This window comes from Otolemur garnettii, unplaced genomic scaffold (genome assembly GCF_000181295.1).
Source record: "Otolemur garnettii isolate 467f Iridium unplaced genomic scaffold, OtoGar3 scaffold00063, whole genome shotgun sequence".
Classification (NCBI taxonomy): Eukaryota; Metazoa; Chordata; class Mammalia; order Primates; family Galagidae; genus Otolemur; species Otolemur garnettii.
In genome coordinates this window covers 9,520,421-9,540,339 of record NW_003852458.1, presented here as the reverse complement: position 1 = coordinate 9,540,339, position 19,919 = coordinate 9,520,421, and the positions used below count along the sequence as shown (strand labels likewise).

Here is a 19,919-nt window from a genome sequence, read left to right as displayed (position 1 = left end):
TCAGCCCACACTCAAGGGAATGAAACTCTGCTTCTTCAAGGAAAGAATATGAAAGCCACATAAGCAGTGGTTAGATCTGGGTTTGAATCTTGACTGTGCTATTTACCAGCTGTGGATCCTTGCATATATCATTTAACCTCCCCACATCATAGTTTCACCAAATGTAGTATTAGGGGGGTTGTGGGGTTTTGAATGAGATTAAAAAATACGTGGGTTTTAGAGACACAAAAATCAATAAATGTTTCCATGCAAGCAGAAACAAATGAAGGCCTCCTAGAAACACTGATAGCCAAATAAGTTAAAACACGCATGGGTGGATCAGAAAGGGTGCTGTTGACTATGTTTCTTGGAAGCCAAATAATGGACCATAACATAGCCTATCTCAAAACTTTTGTAGTGACCTATGTATAATATATAAAAAGACTTGGTATAGACCCTGACCATAGTAAACACTTCATTAATGTTGCCAACACACCAGTAATTGCTTAAGTAAACTATTCAGTGTCCACTAAGTAGAGAGGTTTTTTACCCTGTAAAAAGCTCACAACCTAGCAGTTACAAAAATAAATCTGGATTTAGACACAGAGTAACTAATGTGATTTTTTCTCTAGAAATCAGAGAAATTTCTAAAGAGAGGCAGTCAGATAAGCAGCCTGTACAACATAAAAAAATATACAGTAGGTTTAGACACTTTGCCTTTCTTTTCTTTTTAAGGAAAAGCTGATTTTTCAACTTAAATTTTCTCAGAAGCATTATGCATAAAATGGATGAAGGTGTAGCTTTGCAGGGCTGGAGGCATATGGGACAACCAGCCTGGCTGTACCCCCAGGTCCTCTGGGGTGGGCTTCCTGGAACACAGTTTGAAAATCTTCATTCACAGATTATTCCTGTAACTAATTATACAAAGGATCAAAGGTGGTGGTTTATAAAACTGCCAACTTAATGTAGCCATGTAAGGAAAAATAAATGGTTTATACATACGTCCTAAAAGGTAACAATTTTTCTCCTTTAAAAATGTGCAAAATCTAAAGGATTACCTTTTAGTCATTCTCTGCTTATTCCTTTAAGAAAAAAAGCCCTTTTTTGTATGATTGTCTCTTGTATCTTCTTAGAAATTAAATCTGAGCCAATAATTATTCTGAGCCAATAATTTGTGTTGAACATAGACTGTGTTATTAAATACTAACCCTAGGCTTCCAACAACTTGTAATCAAAGCAAAAATAAACAAAAAACCTTAAAGCCCATTCTTTTCTGAATTTAGAATTAGACGTTAGAGGAATTTCTGCATTGGTTAACCTAGATAGTCATGTTGTTTATCTTCCCAGAGTCAAATCTCGAATAATTTACAAAAATTTCTACTTCACTTCATGCTCAGAGTTCCAAGGCAACCAAGGGTAATTTTCAATTGGGCCACTGCAAATAAAAAGATTAGTCAAAGATATCACTAACTATTCCATATCCCTCATGTAACATTAAAAAAAAAAAAAGAACAGTAACTATGGAAAGACTGAGAAATGGGGGTTGACTATCTAAAACTCAGACATATTAAGAATAATAAAATACTTTGAATTATCCTACAATATCCCACTCTTTGACAATGCTTGTTTACAGGTCTATTTTTAGCGTCGTTTTAAAACTTTACACATTATTGGAGTATGGACGACTCTCTGAAGTCAACTCTGTGGTCAACATATGTGGATATTTATATTCCTAAAAGATAACAGTTAGTTATCATAGGAAAGCTATAACCCAATTTTAGCCCAAGAATACGGGGAAAGTGGGGGGGAGGGTGGGTGAAGGGAGGGGGATTGTTGGGATCACACCTATGATCTATCCCATAAGGGTGCATGTGAATCTTTCTAAGTGTGGAATATAGATGTCTTAACACAACAACTATGAGAATGACATGAAGGCTATGTTGGCCAATTGGATGAGAATATTTCAAATTGTATATGGAAACAACACACTGTACCCCATGATAGTATTAATGTACACAGCTATGAGTTAATTTTTAAAAAAAAGATAACAGGTTTTTCAAATGGTAGATGATTTTTGAAAATAATCCACCAATTCAAAGTTGATAATCTAGTTTACTGGGTTCCATGCTCCCAGGCCTGTTACAGTTTGGTAATATAGAATTTCCAAATAATGCATCACTAGCAAAAAGGCACTAAGGATAAGGGTTTGGCAACTGGAGAGGAGAGGAAGTAATTGAGTATGGTATTGACAGTGTAGGCTCAACAGCCAGAAAAAGAAATATTTTCATCTCACCTTTGTTACTTATTGGCTGTGAATCCCTGGGCAAGTAACAACTCCTCGCATTTCATTCCCTCAGCTGTCTAAGAGGCTCTAGGCTATGTGCCTTATAATTAGCAGGAATAAGTGGAACCTACACTTACATTGTAGGGACTTGGTTTAAGTACAATGTAGGGAGTCCTGCTTCTCATTGATGTTCAGGGACATATTCAAAACCAAATTTATTTCCAGTCGTTCCACTGTTAGGAGTACCTCATAGCTTACCGATGGAGGCTCACTTACACATACACACATGCACTATGGTTTTGTTCTTACTGTTTTAAGAACATATTCTTTGTAAGACATGATATTGGATTCAGTATCACTATATTTCCCCTTATAGAACATACTATCTAGTAGCAAAGACCAGTTAGTTTAACACACAAGAGGGCCCAAATAAAAAGGCATACACACAATATTAAAAATTGTAAAAATTAAATGTAACATGGTATTTTGGATTTAATCCTAGAACAGATAAAAAGAGTGAGTGGAAACACTGGGGTAATGTGAACAAAGTTTGAAGTGTAATTAACACTACTGTATTAATACGGGATTTTTAGTTATGACAAATATACCATTTTATGGATGTGAACATCAGGAGAAACTAGATAAGGGATACACTGGAATTCTGTACAATCCTTGCAACTTTTCTATAAACCTACAATTAGTTCCAAATGAAAAGTTTATTTAAAAAAATAATAGTGTATTATCCAATGCAAGTGACCTGTCCCTTCCCACACATATCCCCTCCCCCGACTTCGTCACACTGCCTCATGTCTAACCACAGGTACCTCTATTTCTTTGCCTGATGATTCTCCTACATTTGGAGGCTGCTTATCTCTGTCCAGCATCAGTGCCCAGGAATTAATGGCTGATGGGAGTTGGTGAACAAGAGAGGAAAGGTCTCTACATTTCTATCATGGAGATGGACAAAAACCCCACAAAAACAAATTAATAAACAAGATAATATTAGATAGTGATAAATGTCCAGAAAATAAAACTGGGTCACCATGATAGCATGATCTAGTTGGGGAAAGCTTACTCTAGTCAGGGCTCTGAGAAGACCTTTCTGAGAAACTGACATTTGAGCTGGGGACTGAAAGGTAAGAAAGAGCCAGTCCTCTGAAAATCTATATATACCAATTTTCCTTTGTTGAACCTCCCCATTATAATATGTAAACTTTTTGTAAACTAATACCAAGTTAAGGCTGACAAATGTAATAGCTTCTCATCAATTTATATCTCTATATCCACAAATTATAGACCTTGATTATTTTAAAACGAGGGGCTTATTTGTTATATATGCATACTGAACTATTTACATTTACAAATAAAAAGACAAGATGTCTGGGGATTTGCTATAAGATATTCAGTGGCAGAGTGGAAAGATGAAACAAGATTAACAAAATATTAACGACTGTTGCAGCTTAGTGATAGGCACCTGGGACCTCAAAATACTATTTTCTTTAATTTGTATATGCTTAAGATTTTCCATAATCAAAAGTTTTGAAGATAAGCATATATCTAGAAAATAAGAGAATTCTCAAGGTTGTGGGAATCCCATCTCACCAAATTTCTATCAGCAAATTTGGAGGTGAAGCAGGAATGGTGGCCAGTGAAATCATGAACATGTAAGGAATACCTAAGGCAGATGTGAGCAAAGGAGATGACTTGATATCCTTTCAGGGGAGTGCTGAGGCCTCCAGGGATTAGCTGATCCTATAAGAAGTAAGAGTCTCTGTCTTTGGATTATTTTATAACTCTGAGGAGTTAGAAGTTAACTTATATAAAGCCATGAAAATAATGCTCATAACTTATATGAGCCATGAAAATAATGCTTGTCCAAGCAAATCAAATCAGTTGTGTCCATTGGAATGCAATTGAGTTTTGCCCTAGAGATAGACCAGATATGGCAAATTCATTTCAACATTTCTTTGATGTGCATACATTTGTGTTTCTCTGATTTCTCTTTACAAATAATAAGAACATTTCAGGTTCCCTCATTAATTAATATCTGTGTTATTTTACATCTGTTCTGTTCATTTTATATCTGCACAATTTTACCTTTTTAGAAAATTATCCTTTAATAAATGTAGGCAATTTTAAAGTGCTCAAATAATACGAAAGCATGCATGTATGTGTATTTTACATATGTCTTGAAAGTCATGGGCTAAAGCACTGTTAGGCTTCTGGGTGCATTCCTGTTGATACACTTACAACAGGTCATCAGAGGCTGCTGTTTACGCAGAAAGGTCTTTGGCCACCATCTTCACCACTCTACTGGCCAACTTTAAATTATCCCTTACCATCTCACCTAACAAAGACCTCCCATCACTGTCAGATGGAACTCTCTCTTGGAAGCATTTACATCCAGAAAGGACTTTTAGTGCTGCCTTTATTAAAATCCAAATTTGATAAGCCACCAATAACCATATGGATATGTCTTGTATTTTTGCTATATGACAATTATCTAGGCACATTGACAGAAAAGTCACAAAAAACTAATATCTGGCCAGCACTACTCTTCTGGGGGGCAATTTCAATAGTTCAAGCAAAACAAACACTTCAGGGACTCATTAAAGCCCTATTTAGGTTGATTGGGGAAAGGAAGAGAAAAAAAACAAACCAGCAATTGGTGGGTATCCACTGGGTCTTTTATGAGGGGAGGTTTTAATTCTTTACTCTTAGGGCCTCTCAGATGGGTGGTGCAGGGAATTCTCTGTCCCTTCAGTGTCCCATACATGCCAGACACGGTTTGGACTCATTTAAACTATAACACCATTGAGACATAAGAATCACCACCCCATTTTGCATATGAGACTCAAAGAGTTTAACTTACTAAGAATCATAAACATAGTAAATGAAGACAAGCAGAGCTGGTTTCAAATCCAGTTGGACAAGCCAGGTTTGCGTGTTTCCAAAGCCCACTCTGTGCTCTTTCCAGAATGCCAACCTACCTGTAGGCTTTCACAGCATTCAACATTTCACCAGGTATCTGCCACCCTAATTCATGGGCAAATCTGTGTGTGTTCCCAGCACAAACAACTACTGATCAAGAGTCAGTTGACTCAATCCACAATCCACCCACTCAGATTAACACAGCTCACTGTCATGTCATCCTCCCATATCAAAGACAGGTGAACAACATGCTATTCCATGGTTATATCCATGTTAACAGGAGACACCGTGGTGTAGCAGAAAGAGCCCTTGAAAGAAAGTTAAAAGAACTGAGCCATAAATCTGTCACTGCCGCTGTGAAGTTTAATCCTACAAGGAAATCTTGTCAGTTCTCTATAAATAAAGTGAGGATATTAGACTCAAAAGTTTTCAGTAGAGGTCTATTGGTATTTGAGAAGGCATCACTCTTCCTTGGGTAGGATTGCCCCTGATATTACACAGAAATTTAGTATTCCCAACTCTGGGAACTAAAAGGCTATAACTCTTTTCAGTCCTTATAACAACTCTATTTCCAAATAGAGTTCTGCACTGCCTAGCAGAGAGGCAGTGCCTTGGCTGAGAATCTCTGGTGGATGATCTCAAGTACTATGAGGCCCTATAGCTCTGCTGGGCCAGGACTGTCAGCTTTAGCATGTGGCATGGAAGTGAGGGTGGAGGAAGGAATCTCAGGCCAACTCCACCATCCTAAGGCCCACTCAAGATTGTATGCTTGAAAGGAAGCCAGACTGTTGGAAATCTACAATAGGCCTCTTGGAATACTGTTCAAAAAAGAAGTTTTAAAATTAAATTTACATAATGTTCAGAAAGAGAAGTATGCTGAAGTTCCCTGCAGCAGCCACCACCATCTAGTAAGCACTAGGCTCAGGGCGGCCACCTGACAGCCTTCACCAAGGACTGGGCCTATGGGCAACATCTGTAATCAGCACTGGGAAGTGCTTCCGGGGATAACAAATCCACAGCCCAGTACACCCTGCCTGCTTCTTGTTACCATTAATCCCAGTGAGCTCCAGATATGTCTCCTGGTCCCTGGTTCCCAGTCATAAAATTGCTCCAATCCTTTCCACCTGTCAAAAATAATTTACTATGTCTTAAGATCTGACCCAGTAGCCACTTTACTTATTAAGGCCTCTTCCCCAAACCTTTCAGCTGATTTATAAATGCTAAGTAAATATAGAATTTATAGTCTGCAATAGAACTTTTCATTAAATTGTATAGCCATCAACTTTTATATATGAAGTCAGTCAATTAAGTTTGTGAACTCGTCCTAGAAAAAAGTGCTACATACCTCATTGCTGAATACCACTACAGTCACTTTCAAAGTACTCCCCTTGGGAAGCAATGCACCCTGGCCAGTGCCTAGTCCACCCAACAAGGATGAGTTCATGAACTTAACTGCAATACCTGGTACAATACCTGACGGCTCTGATAGCCATTCCAGAAAAAGAGTTCCAAAATTGCTTTTAAGGGTGGACTAGGCTCTGGTGTTCGTACAGAGCTTCCCAAGGGGAGTACCTTGAAGGTGACTATAGCAATATTCAGCAATGAGGTATATAGCACTTTTTCTAGGATGAATTAATTGTCTAACCTCTTATCACACCACACACATTTACAGTGTTGCTTTCCTACTTTGAATACTGGGTCCCAAAGTTAAGGGTCGTGTCTTATACTCCTTTTATATTCCCCAGTGCCCAGCACATTCCTGGGAACACACAAATGGCTCAATAAATACATGTTCTTCCTTTGATTTTTCACAGTGATACCAAAAATACGACTAACTTGGCCAAAGTTATATCCTGTAGGCAAAAACAAAAACACTATTCAGTCTCTTTTCCCATAATTCTTGAAGTACTTTATGGATGATATAATTGATTCCCGCATACTCTATATGCACTAAAAAAACTAAAAACCTGAAACTTCATAGGACAAAAGTAAAGAGAGTTAAAACTAAAACGTCATGTCCCTAATGAGGATATACTAAGACCTGTCAAAGTGGACATGTTTCCCGAGTCCTACTGACTCCTAGATTAAAATTTAAAACAATGTATACATCTTGTTTCAAATAATTTAAACATTCTAAATATTTCCAGGGCTCCAAACAGTATTCACCTTGGAATGCTCGCCATCAAGGCTGGGTGCCATCACTAATCTAAGAGAATGAAAGTAAATATGCTTTGTGAGCTTAGATAGATCCTAGTTACCACCTGATCTTACCCACATATCTTTGCCTACAAATTCTCCACATACTTCTTGTCAACACTTCAATTTCTTTCTGTGTTTTACTACAGACTAAGGCCACCTGTAAAATATTTGTTGAATGCCTATTTTATGAAAAGCAAGCATTATTTTGCTAATGTCTCCAAAGGAAACAAAACGCTACATTGCTGGTATGAAAGAACTCATTCTCTTTCCTTCTGAGTTCTCTTTCTTTAATCTTTCTAACATGCTGAGCATAAAAAGGGCATCTTACATGGATATCACATATTATACGGCCCTAAAAAGGAGTGAAATCCTGCCAATAACAACAACATGGATAAAACTGGAGAGCAGTGTGTTAAGTGAAATACGCCAAGCACAGGAATGCAAATGTCACCTGTTCTCACACAGATGTGGGAGGGAGCTAAGTATTAAAACAGTATTAAAACATTTTACTCTCTTTTGGAGCTAGAGAGTGAAATGACAGTTACTAGATGCCTGGGAGGTTAGCAGAAGGAAGGGGATAAAGTGGTGATGGTGCAAAAATATAGTTGGATAGTTAGACGGTATAAACAATATTTGAAAGCACAACAAAGTAACTATAATTAACAATAGATTAGGGTACACCGGGGTGGGGAAACTTTTATATTGGAAGGCTACATTAATTTAGCTATAATCAAATAGGGCTGCATTCAAAAACCTTTACATTAGGGATACCTAAAAATGTACATCATTTTGTGAAAATCTAATTTGTTCTTAACAATTTCAAGAAATAAAGACTTTTTGTTAATTTTAAAGTTTACTCACTTTTAATGACTTGTGCTTTTTTCCATATTATTTTTTTTTTTACTATCCTACCAATTTTTCTTTTTTTTTTAGCCAAGGTTGAATTTGAATCCGCCACATCTGGCATATGGGGCTGGTGCCCTACTCCTTTGAGCCACAGGCACCACCCACTATCCTACCAATTTTTTTAAATATGAGAATATTATGAGGGTAGAAATCTTTTGGTTCTATGAATGCCTTTGTATAGTTTGAATCCGAGTTATAAGCGTGCCCACCACCTGTTCCATGTGCACTGTACCCATAAGATGTGAACTTATCCCTCCCTTATTCCTCCCCCCACCTGCTTGCTTTCCATTGAGTTTTACTACCAAATTTACACATGGGCGTTTATTGATTAGTTCCAATGTAATAGTGAGTACATATGGTATTTATTTTTCTTCTTGCAATACTTCACTTAGAAGAATGGTCTCCAGTTCTATCCATGTTGGTACAAAAAGTAACATCATTTTATACCACGTTTTATTAATCTACTCATGTATTGATTGGCACTTTGGGTTGACTCCACATCTATGTGATTGTGAATTGTGCTGCTGTAAATATTCAAGTGTCTGTGTCTTTCTGATGAAATGACTTTTTTTCCTTTGGCTAAATACCCAGTAATGGGATTGTTGAATCAAATGATAGGTCTACTTTTAGTTCTTTGAGATATCTCCACATAGCTTTCCACACACGTTATACTGGTTTGCAGTCCCCCCAAGAGTGTATAATAAATCTTCTCTTCAAATCCATACCAGCATCTATTCTTTAACAATGTATACTATGATAGACACTGAAGAAAAGAATACCTATTCAATAAATGATGCTAAGAAAAGTGGATAACCACATATAGAAGACTGAAACAGGATCCTTATCTCTCACCACTCACAAAATTTAATTCACAATGAATAACAGACTTAAGTGTAAGGCATAAAAACTATATGAATTCTAGGAAAACCTGTTGGAAAAATGTTATACACTTTAGCCGAGGCAAAGAATTTATGAAGAAGTCTCTGATGGCATTAACGGCAACAAGAAACATTAACAAATGAGACCTGATGACATTAAGAAGCTTCTGCACAGCCAAGGAAACAATCAGAGAAGTTTACGGACAAGCTACAGAATGAGTGAAGATATCTGCATACTCTTTATCTGGTAAAAGGCTGATAACCAGAATTTGTAAAGAAGTCAAGGAAATTAGCAAGGAAAATTCAAATAACTCCATTAAAAAAGACATTAGAAGCTTTTCTAATGAAGTTAGACTACTGGCAAATAAATATCTGAAAAAATTCTCAACATCTCTAATCATCAAGGAAATGCAAATCAAAACCACAATGAGATGTTACCCAACTCCAGTGAGAATGGCTTTTATCCAAAAATCCCCAGACCTTTTAATAACTTTGTTGTGTCTGCTTATTGTGGGAAAGCTTTTGAATATGTGCTTGCAGCATGGAGGTCCACAGTCTCAACTGATCCTCTAGATAAGTATTTCTATTTTTGAGCTTCAGGGCCTCATGGTAGGTAGAAGAATCTAGATTCCTAGCAATAAGTGCTTGAAAAGTAAGAAAGCATTTGGGGGCATGTGCTGAAGACATGGGTATTTTATTGCCTTTGTCCATATTTCAGTTAGATCTTTCTTAGCATCAAACACTTACTTTAAAATGTCATCTATAGAGAACTCAATCAATTCCATCTGTGGTTCTTTTGGGATATTACCTAGGTGAGGCTGAAATGCTCACTTTAGCGCAACGTCATGGAACCTTTCATTTTAGCTCCAAATAATAGATCGATAACAGCTGTGTATTCTTCAAATGATTCTCACATGTCATCCTGCTTATCAATGACCTTTGCCTACTGGGGAAAATGTTCACCTGAAATTTCCCTTGGAAGAAGTGTCTTGAAAAAAGATAGCTTTTCTCAAAATGCCTGGATTTTTTGTCATATTATAAATCTATAATCTATATAGATTTAGTCTTACTTTGCAAAGAAATATTCATCCTTTTGATTTGACATATCATACAGAAATGCTGCATTCCTACAGAAGTCTTCTTTCAATAATTCACATTGCTGATTCTGTTCTTCATTACAGTTAGCTACCTGCCCTCACAGAGGTAAATTTTGGCTGACACCCCTCCTTGATATAAACAATGTACTTGAGAATGACAGGGCAAATCCACACAGAATACCTCAGGGTTCAACTTCAGCAGATTATGAAACTGACAATGCCAGGTTGCATTTGCATGAGTATAGTTGCAATGTGTCACTTTAAATAGTTGCTCCAGCACAGAGGCTTTTTGCTGATGCCGGATACAATGAAAAGAAATGAGAGCGTCTGAATCTGTCAATACTTTTTTTTTTTTTGCAGTTTTTGGCTGGGCCACCTCCGGCATATGGGGCCAGCTCCCTACCCCATTGAGCCACAGGCACTCCCCTGTTAATACACTTTTTATCTGTGCAATAAACCCTTCTTATTATCCTGCCATCGAAGGAATACCATCTGAACATATACTCACTAAATTTACCAAATGCAGTTCAACTTTAGAAGATTTATCTCAAAAGCTGTTAAAGATATCTGTTCTCTGTGTTCTGCAAAGAAAATCTTCTATTATGAATAGAATGAAATATAAATCCTGCACCAAGTCAGTAGTATCCATTGCTTCATCCAAAGCAATTGAATAATATATATATTTTCCTTTTGAAGTTTTACATAAGATTGTTCTGTTAAGGTGAAGGCTAATTCATAGGGCCAGTCTGTTATGGTTCTCCATGAAAGAGGCAGTTCTTCACATTTTGAAATGTTATTGGGGGTCTAAGCCTCCTCCAACTTCGACAGAGCATTCTTTCACAATTTCTCCATCATTGAATGGCTTCTCCATTTCCCCCTAAGTATATAAGGTACTTTACAAGTTGCTTCAGTGGCATTATTTCCAGGTCATATTGCTGCTTGAAAGAATTATCTTTACTTTTGTTTTTCATCTTTTAATTTCTGCAATGCAACCTTTTATGCCTCCCCTTTTAATTTAAAGTATTTGTTTGTGGTCCTTATCTGTGTTATAATGCTAATGAGCATTGAATTTCTTTAATGTCGATATTGCAGTTATCACCAAGCAAGAAAATCATCTTGTGCTAGCAGAAACAAGATAACATTGCAATTCTCAATCCTCATTAAAAAAATATGTTTTCTTCCTTCAGCTTTTTCTTAGTCTTCTTTGATATGTTGGGCTGTTAAGCAGAATTTAAAAATACTGTCAAGCTGTGCAACTATTCACAAATTCCACTTTAAACAGAAACACAGTGCAACACTGTCAAAGGCTGATAACAGACTGACTAGTCAACCCCCATAAATTCTTGCCAACCAGTCTTGTTCAGCTATGGTGCCAGTCAGGCAGAGAAAGTTAGAAATAAATCATGGGTATAGCAGCTATCAATTTAGCCTTGGTTGCTTATTAATGTTCTAATTTTCCTGATCAATCTGGGAGTGTTATTTTATTGAAACCTATTTTATTCTTTGGTATTTTAAATACATTCACTTTTAAAAATAAAATTAAAATATAGAAAATGAACAAAAATACAGGGTGGCTAATTTTTGCACACGAACTTTACAGTCACCTGTATATTAATAAAAGTAAAAGGATTTGGATTCAGTCAAAGGGCCACAGTTAAAGATCTAGAAGACCATATGTATCATTAAGGCTCCATGTTCCCCACCTCTTGTTCATACTTTAGAATAAATAAGAGTGGAACTGGAATGTTCCTAACACAGAGAAATGATAAATGCCTGAGGTGATGGATATTTCACTTATTCTAATTTGATTAGATTGTATACTTGTATCAAAATATCACATATAAAATATCACATCCTATAAATATAAATATATACAACTATTAATGTACCTATAATAATAAAAATTTTAGACAATTACATAGTTTAAAAGATAATGTCTTTTCTTTATCTGTTGTCATTTTGACCAGGAATTCTAGTATCCTGGATACTTCTACCCTAGGGGAAAAAGCCATTGGAGAGGCTTTCCACTGGGGGTGCATTTCAAATATCATTCACATCTACTCTGCTAGATTACTCCTCACTTTGCTTGGCCAAAATGAGGTTTTCTAAATCAATCACATAGCTTGAAGATGTCTAGAGTAGAAGCTGATAGAGTGTTGAGGATCCTATACCATCATAATGATCAAGAACAAGGTTACCTTCTGACTAATGGCAATCAGAATTGGAGGTCTGACTGGTGATTCCCACCAGTCATCATTAAATTCAAGATGACAATTTACTGCATCAATTATGCGTCTTGTTTCAATAAGCACAAGGAAAGATCTGTGACTCTGTACTTTTGTTTACATGGCAACTCAAAAGTAACAAAGATAGATGTAGTGCTTACTATAATAAAGTACATTTTTAAATCAAGAAAAGAAGAAGTATTTTTATTTGTACCAATAACGTTATCATATATCTAATATACTGTATACAAAAGAAATAGAGGAGCAAGAACGGAAAGATGAATATCTGATGTACTCCATACTGGTATGAAATCAATATATAAACAATATATATATTCCTAAGAACAATAAAACACTATCATAGTCCAGTTCAGCAGTAGAGAGAAGCAGGAGGGAGTTGGAGGGAGGACGTATGGCAGAGGGAGGGAGGGCACGAGGCAGGATTTCACCTACTGTGCACATTGTGAGGTTGTATAACACGCCCCTGGGTGAGGGGCTCTTCCACAAATGGAACTTTGCCCTGGAAGTGAGGACAATGTAACCTAAATATCGTACCCTAATATTAATTCGAATAAAGTTTAAAAAAAGAAATAGAGGAAATTCTTTCAAGAGTTCTTAATAGGCTACTTTAAATGTTTCATTTTATAAACAAGCAAGGAAACAATCAAGGAGTCGCTACAGCAAATGCCACTACAGCAGGTTGTCTATGACATAAAAGTGTGTAGAAGTTACCCATTCAATTTGCAAAATCTTTACAAGTTCTAATGCTGAATGAGGGCTTCGTCAGGGTATTCCCCACCACCTGAGCACAATGACTGGAAAGTGAGTTCTTTCCTAGAAGTCCAGCTAGGTAGAGATTTGTTTAAACAAATTCACTCTTTGGGAAATGTAATTCACTAGGATTATAATGGCACTAGTCTAAAAGAATAGTGGCTGAAGTCTAGTTAATAACAAGAAGCAAGCCCTAATCAAAGCAGTGTACACATATGGAATTTTTAAGGGCTCTGTAGAAGAAATTATCTGCTGATTTTAGAATGGAGCATTTGAAGGTAAATTTAGATGCTAATTAAAAACCCACATCCCAGTAATTTCTAACAAACATCACTGCTTCTTATGGAGCACTACCAAGTAAAATTAGTAAAACTTTATTTGCCTACAGTAAAAGGCAGGGAGAAGCACTAAAGAAAAGTTGAGACTGAGCAACTATGACTCTGTCGTCCTTCTTTTAAGAAACGGGTACTCATCACTGAATCTTCTTCAGCACAAAGCAAACACCACACAGAAGAGAACTGGCGCAGACAGACTTTCTGCCTCAGATCATGATGAGTTGTATTGTTTCACAATGGAAGCTGGAGGCACAGTTGTGATAAAAATTTTATCTATTTTACTTAATTGACTAAAAAAGTAATGGTGAGGGAATAAAATAGCCACTTTCTTTCTACTTACATTCAAAAGAAGAGAGAGATTTGATAATTATATAAATTCAAAACACAGCCCTGAAAAGAATCTTAAAGGGTTGACTTGTTTACTCTTTCTTCTTGTTTATTTTTAACATGTAAAAATTTGAAGCCAGGAAGGTTAAATAGTTTGCAAAAGTACAAAGCCCATTAGAGGCAGGGACCTAGGCTTCCTGATATCATTCTAACTTAAAAACAAACATTTATCAATGAAGACCATAAAGCAAAGAGGCGAAGTAAATTCTCTCAATAGAAACACACCCACACGCACATACATATTTAGGGGGACAGCATGGACAATTTTCATCAAAGAGCACAAGACTGTCATTGTCCCCTTGTCTTAACCTAATGTCTCTTCACCAAGCAGGGTCTTCACACCCAGGTGTCAGTTTATATCACACCTATTTACTGCCAAGTAAAAGTGCTCATTTCTTCACATTCAGACTTGCTAAAATGACAACACTGTCATCATCATTGACCTTAAATGTTTCTTCTAGGAAAACATCGCAGTGGCAGATTCTCAGCTGGTTTTAAGGGGAACTAACAATTCGGTTGGGAAGCCCAAGACAGATGCATAAAAGAGAAAGCAATCCTATCAGGTTGGTGCCCAAGGTTCAGTTCAGGCCCTGAATGCTACATGGGAGGTAGGCATTATAATTTCCACAAAAGAAAAAAGTCAGTCTCAGAGGAACTACTTTGGGTGTAGGTGGTGAAGCTCACATTGAAAAGGCAGGTCAATGGGCTCCAGCACGCTCATCTTGGAGCCACACTCTCTCCCCTGTATAAGCCAGCTTGGCTGCCAGACAACGGGACAGGGCATCTTCAGTTCACACTGACGCTATGATCTATCCATTTATGGGACACGAGCACTTTAGATTTCCCTGTGGCATTAGCAAGACATTTGCCTCCTAAGAAAAAGTAGACTGTTGACATAGTCATGGCTTGTATGTATATCTTCTATCCCAGTTGCCTGAGGAAGCATTTCTGTCTGCTGAACTTTCACTTCACTTAGAGCCAGATGGCACACTCTCTGGGACTTGGGCAGAGGAAGCCTTGGATAAATGCCTGATGGCTAGTATTAACTCATGCTCATGAAAACATACACAATGAGGTCTATGTAACATATATATCCTAGTCCCTACCTGTCTGTGACATGGAGCTTCAACTTGTTTACCTTCAGAATATTCTACATCTGGTATTTTTTGGTTGGTATTCTTGATAGGGAGAAATTAAGAAGCTATCTGCACTGCACATAGAATTTTATTTACTTGTACAGTATTATACTTTTCATAGGTTCATAATAAGTTCAGGCTTGAGAAAGCATTTTGAAGCTATTATCATAATGCTTTGACTATGGATGACTAATAATCTGAAAAGAACAAGCTGTTATCTTTACAGGTTTGAAATTAGTCAACAGTATAATGAAATGGCTAGGAAGCTCATGAATATTAAATGTTCTTAATAGATATAGAATGTCTCAGACTAAGTATTCTAAATGTTTGTTTTAGATGAGAACATTTAGAGGAATGGAGAGAATGTAGAATCTCAGGCATATTGTTCAGTGGAGAGGCGGGTGTAACCCCACAGTGGGTGAGGAACAGCTGCAAATATAGGCAAAGAATTCAGGAAGGAGCATAGTATTTTTTTTTTTAAGTCTAGTGCTCAAAAGGAAGAGAGGTTAGATTCATAGTCTTCAACTTTAGCAACTGAAAAGTAGGCAAATAAATGGAAGAAAATGTTGAGTCAGCACAAGGCAGACATGAATACCTCTTAGAATGGACTGGCCAGCAAAAAAGTGTCATTCTCGACTTATTTTTTCCAAAAGGAGTGAAAATTCAAGCATGAGATACTTACCTCTAAAGTTAGTTAACATCCTAACCAACCATTTTACTGGGCATGTTATTTACATTGTATGTGTTCCAGGTTAAAAAAAAAAAATCACTTGCCAAAAAGACATCCTGTACTGTCTTGTTTACACAATTGGCTGAGGGAGGATTCTGGCTTCACCAAACCACGACTCTAACCAACTCAAGATTCAAGCAGGGATTAGGTTATCTGAATGCTCGTATTATTTACTATTTACACCGTTACAGAAAAGCATAGGGGTATTTTTTAAAGAAAAAGCAATGGATGGTACAGACACACTAGAGCACACTAAGAAGTTATTTGTATTATTGACATTTAAAAAATCTGTTCTTCAAAAGCAAGTCCAGTCCCCATAATTACACAATTTACCAGAGGAATGATCAAAGAAGCTTAATCTTCAGGTTAGCAGATTAACAAACATAACCCATGCTTTTTTTCCTCTAAGCTAAACAATTTGCTGTCTCATATTCTCACTGTACCACTCACACTAATCTTTACATTAACAATGCTTGCCAGATGATAGCCAAAAAGGCCCACCAAATTGGACTAACTTCAGGATTTGTTTCCATGCTAGCGTGCTTCATGGGCTTGGCAGAAGCAGGCTGCAACTGTGGCTCCATTTATTACATTATGCTATAAACATTATGTCTTGAGCTAACAAGATACTCAACACAACAGTCCCATAGGTTACCAAGCACTGTAAACATCTTGTTAATACAGGCGCCAGAGATCACATATGGAAGGCCGCTAGTATCCATTTTTAAGTGGTTTATGATTGGAGTCTGCTGTTTAAAAACTAATCATCAAAAACCATGGCATTTGTGAGGCAAAGTTATGTTCAGTTTGAAAAAAGCACTCATGTTGTCACTTTGTCATTGTGTTATGGACATTTATTTCACACCTTTGCCTAGTAAGGGTTGGCTTCCCATGGCATTCAGGAGACCAAAACTATAATTTCACTGTGATGTATTTACTCCCCCACCAAAAAATGCTGGCGTACCAATTTTCCTTAGATTAATGTGAAACAAAAAGTTTACAAGGGCGAAAGCAGGTGAGGGATGAGGCAAGCTTTTTAAAATATTAATGATGTTTTCCAAGAGTCTGTAGGCTGAAATACATCCTTCGAGCTCCATCCAAAGCTCCATCTGAAGGGAAACTGTAAATAACTGGAGATCCCTCCAGATCTAATCTGGTAACAAGAAGTTTGATTTTTCCCAAAAGAAAATAGAACTCCCAATCACAGAGCAAATGGAACTAACAACACTGTCTGCTATTATCATTTTATTTTGTTTGAATCCAGCATTTTAGCTTCTGGAAATGTTTTAATAGTAGTCTCCTCCAAGGCACAGGGGCACCCCCAGAAAAAGGGACTTCTAGGGTGACCCAGGTGGAAACAAGCCTGGAAGACAGTTGCTAGGGTTGTCGCAACATCCCAGGTCTGTGAGAAAAGTGTCTTCTCAGGCACACATGCCAGGGGTCTAAAGGTAAACTCCCCTGAGACCATCCACTCCCTAATCACCGTGGACAGCAGCACCTTGGAAATCTCAAATCACAGCTGCCACCTGCTATCTCTGTGGTTCTGTGGCCACACCTACACACATCTCCTAGACCCCTCAAACCTGCTCCCATGCTGTTTTCCTGAGAGCTCTAGAAACCTCTGTTTCCAGCTCTCAGGCTCTGAAATACAATGGGTTTAGGCATTTTAAAGCCCATAGTACTTAATTCTATTCAGGAACTTCTGTGACTTCCCAAACCTCTGGCCTCCCGTTACCTTTCTATGTCCCTTCCAAGATCTCCTGGCGGCACAAACAGGCGGGGCGGCACCTCTACGGCCTTTTCCTCCACCACCCCCGCGCACACCCTACTGGCTCAGGCGCCAACACGCCTCGCCAGTCGCACACACGCGCGCACACACAGCGCACACGTACACCCGTTCAATACATACAGCCAACGCCAAACCATGAACCCCGCAACCGTTCCCGGCAGGCATCTCCCCTGGGCTATACATAAAGCACTCGCCCCAAATAGACTTCCTCACTCACCTGCAAGGGGGTGGCCCTGCCCCGCAGCCTCTTGCTGCCAGCGCCCTCCCCCCAAACTCGTGCATACCCCATTCATTTGCAGCCTTCATGTCTAGGACAGTTCTGTCAAAACTTTTTCTTTTCTCTCTCTCTCTCTCTCTTTTTTTCTCTGAGCCTGGTTGATTTCATAACCACGAGTGTGTCCCAGACTGGAAGAGGTCGGCTTGCCACAATTTCCATCTACTCCAGTTCATAGGGACTGGTGGCTGTGACCCTCCTGACCCCAGATGCACTTGTGCCAATACGCGGCTGCAGTCCTCACAAACACGCAAAAGGCGGCTGTTTGGGAAGGAACGCGCGGTGTGGACGCTCACTGCTGGACCTCCCGGGTCTCTCCCAAGCACTCCTCCTGGGACCTCTCCCTGTTCGGCAGCGGCAGCTTCAGCAGCTCCTGCCCTGGGCCGACTGGTGATGTCAAACAGAAACACACTCGCTAAACTTTTATGACTTTAACAAAATCGTCTTCGGAAGAAACCGCTCCATGCACCGCACACACGGGCTGGAGCAGGCGCCAGCGTGGGATGTTTAGCCCGTCGCCCCCAGCTGCCTGCCCCCCCCCAACTTCCAGCCACACACACACACACTCACTCACTCACCAGTACAGATCGGGTTACAACAACCCACCAACAGAAAACAACTTCTTCGCTAGGAGGAGGGGTGCGCAGCCAACCTCCAAGTCACCCGGAACAAAATTATTCGTTTAAATACATAAGACAGATCCCCTCCCCCCATTTTCACAAACAACTGGCGTCCCAGGGTCCACTTCCAGGCCCCCTGGCCCCAAAGGAGGTAAATAAGAGAATAAGAGCCCGATTTCTCAAAGCCCCTCCAGTACCTCAGAGCCGAGCCTCTGTAGAGAGCGCGCAGGTTCGCGTCAGTGCTGGGGCCGATGGCGCGGGGGGCCTTCGGCCCGCGTGGCCCCCGCCCGGGGTCCCCGCCACCGCCCAGGCTCAGCAGCAGCAACCGCCGCCACCTCTGCCGTAGCAGCCGCCGCTGCCTCCGCCGCCGCCGCTCCCCAGACCGCCTCCTCTTCCCATGGCTGCGCCCTGCTTGGCAGCTCGCGGGCTGTCAGCCTCGGGAGGAGGGAGGAGGAGGCGGGGTGAAACGGGAAGAGAGGATGGGAGGGGAGGGGTGGGAAAAGGCCGCCGCCGTTCACCAGGGGTCACGCCGGGCCTGTCCCGCAGCCCCCCGCATCTGGACTGCCGAAGCCAGGGAAAGGGGGAGTTCAGGGAGGCCGGTTCGAGACCCGCGGCGGAGAGACCGAGCGCGTTCCGGGCCACGCATTCCGAGGAGCTAGGATGAAGCTTTCCCGGCCAGGAGTTGTAGTTGGTGCGTGTCACTCTCATCTGGGCTGAGCAGCTCCTCCTAGAGGAAAATATTGGTAGTTGCCAGACACTTCCTTCCTCTCCACCCCCTCTTGTTCCCAAAAAGAAGGCAGGACTGAGAAGAGTGTTTAAGTATGCTCAAAAAATTCGAGGGAGCACTCACAGAGAAGTTAGCTATCTGCAAGAATGGGGAGAAGAACCAGAAGGATGGTTTGGAAAGCGTGCCTAGCCAACCAAACATTACCTCTCCACCAGCAACCAGTTTCCACGCTCCTGCTCAGTAGGGCATGGTGAAAAGGTAGTTGAAACATTCCTTCTGGACATTATCGCAGAATAAAAAACAGAGACAGAGAAGTTCAAGGGCACACAGTAGGCTAGCAGAGAGGTATGTCTGGAAGCCAGAGGACAGGGCTGCAGGGAGAACAGCCTTGAGTGGGAGCTGGGGAAAGGCTTTTAGCTGCCTAGCACGGGACATCTGTGACATCTGTCAAATGTGAGTCGTGCTTACCTCATTCCACTCTTGGGAAAATAAAGTGAGACAAGAAGTTGTGCTACAGAAAATTAAAGTTGTGAATCAGTGTATCATTTCTGTACCTCATCAAACTTCCAGTCACCACTTGTTTATCTAAGCAAAGAGAATAAAAGTCCGCTCCAGGTTGTCTCAGATCTGAAGAAGGAGCCGTCCCTGTGA

General features: G+C 39.6%; 1 protein-coding gene across 1 annotated transcript in view; it reads right to left on the bottom strand.

Moving 5' to 3' along the window:
• GHR (growth hormone receptor) overlaps positions 1 to 18,977 on the bottom strand; it is a 310,267-nt gene extending 291,290 nt beyond the window's left edge. Inside the window, exon 1 of the mRNA XM_023514999.1 lies at positions 18,739 to 18,977. The gene's annotated coding sequence lies outside the window, so the exon portion shown is untranslated. The remainder of the gene's footprint in view (positions 1 to 18,738) is intronic.
• Positions 18,978 to 19,919: the final 942 nt, after the last annotated feature.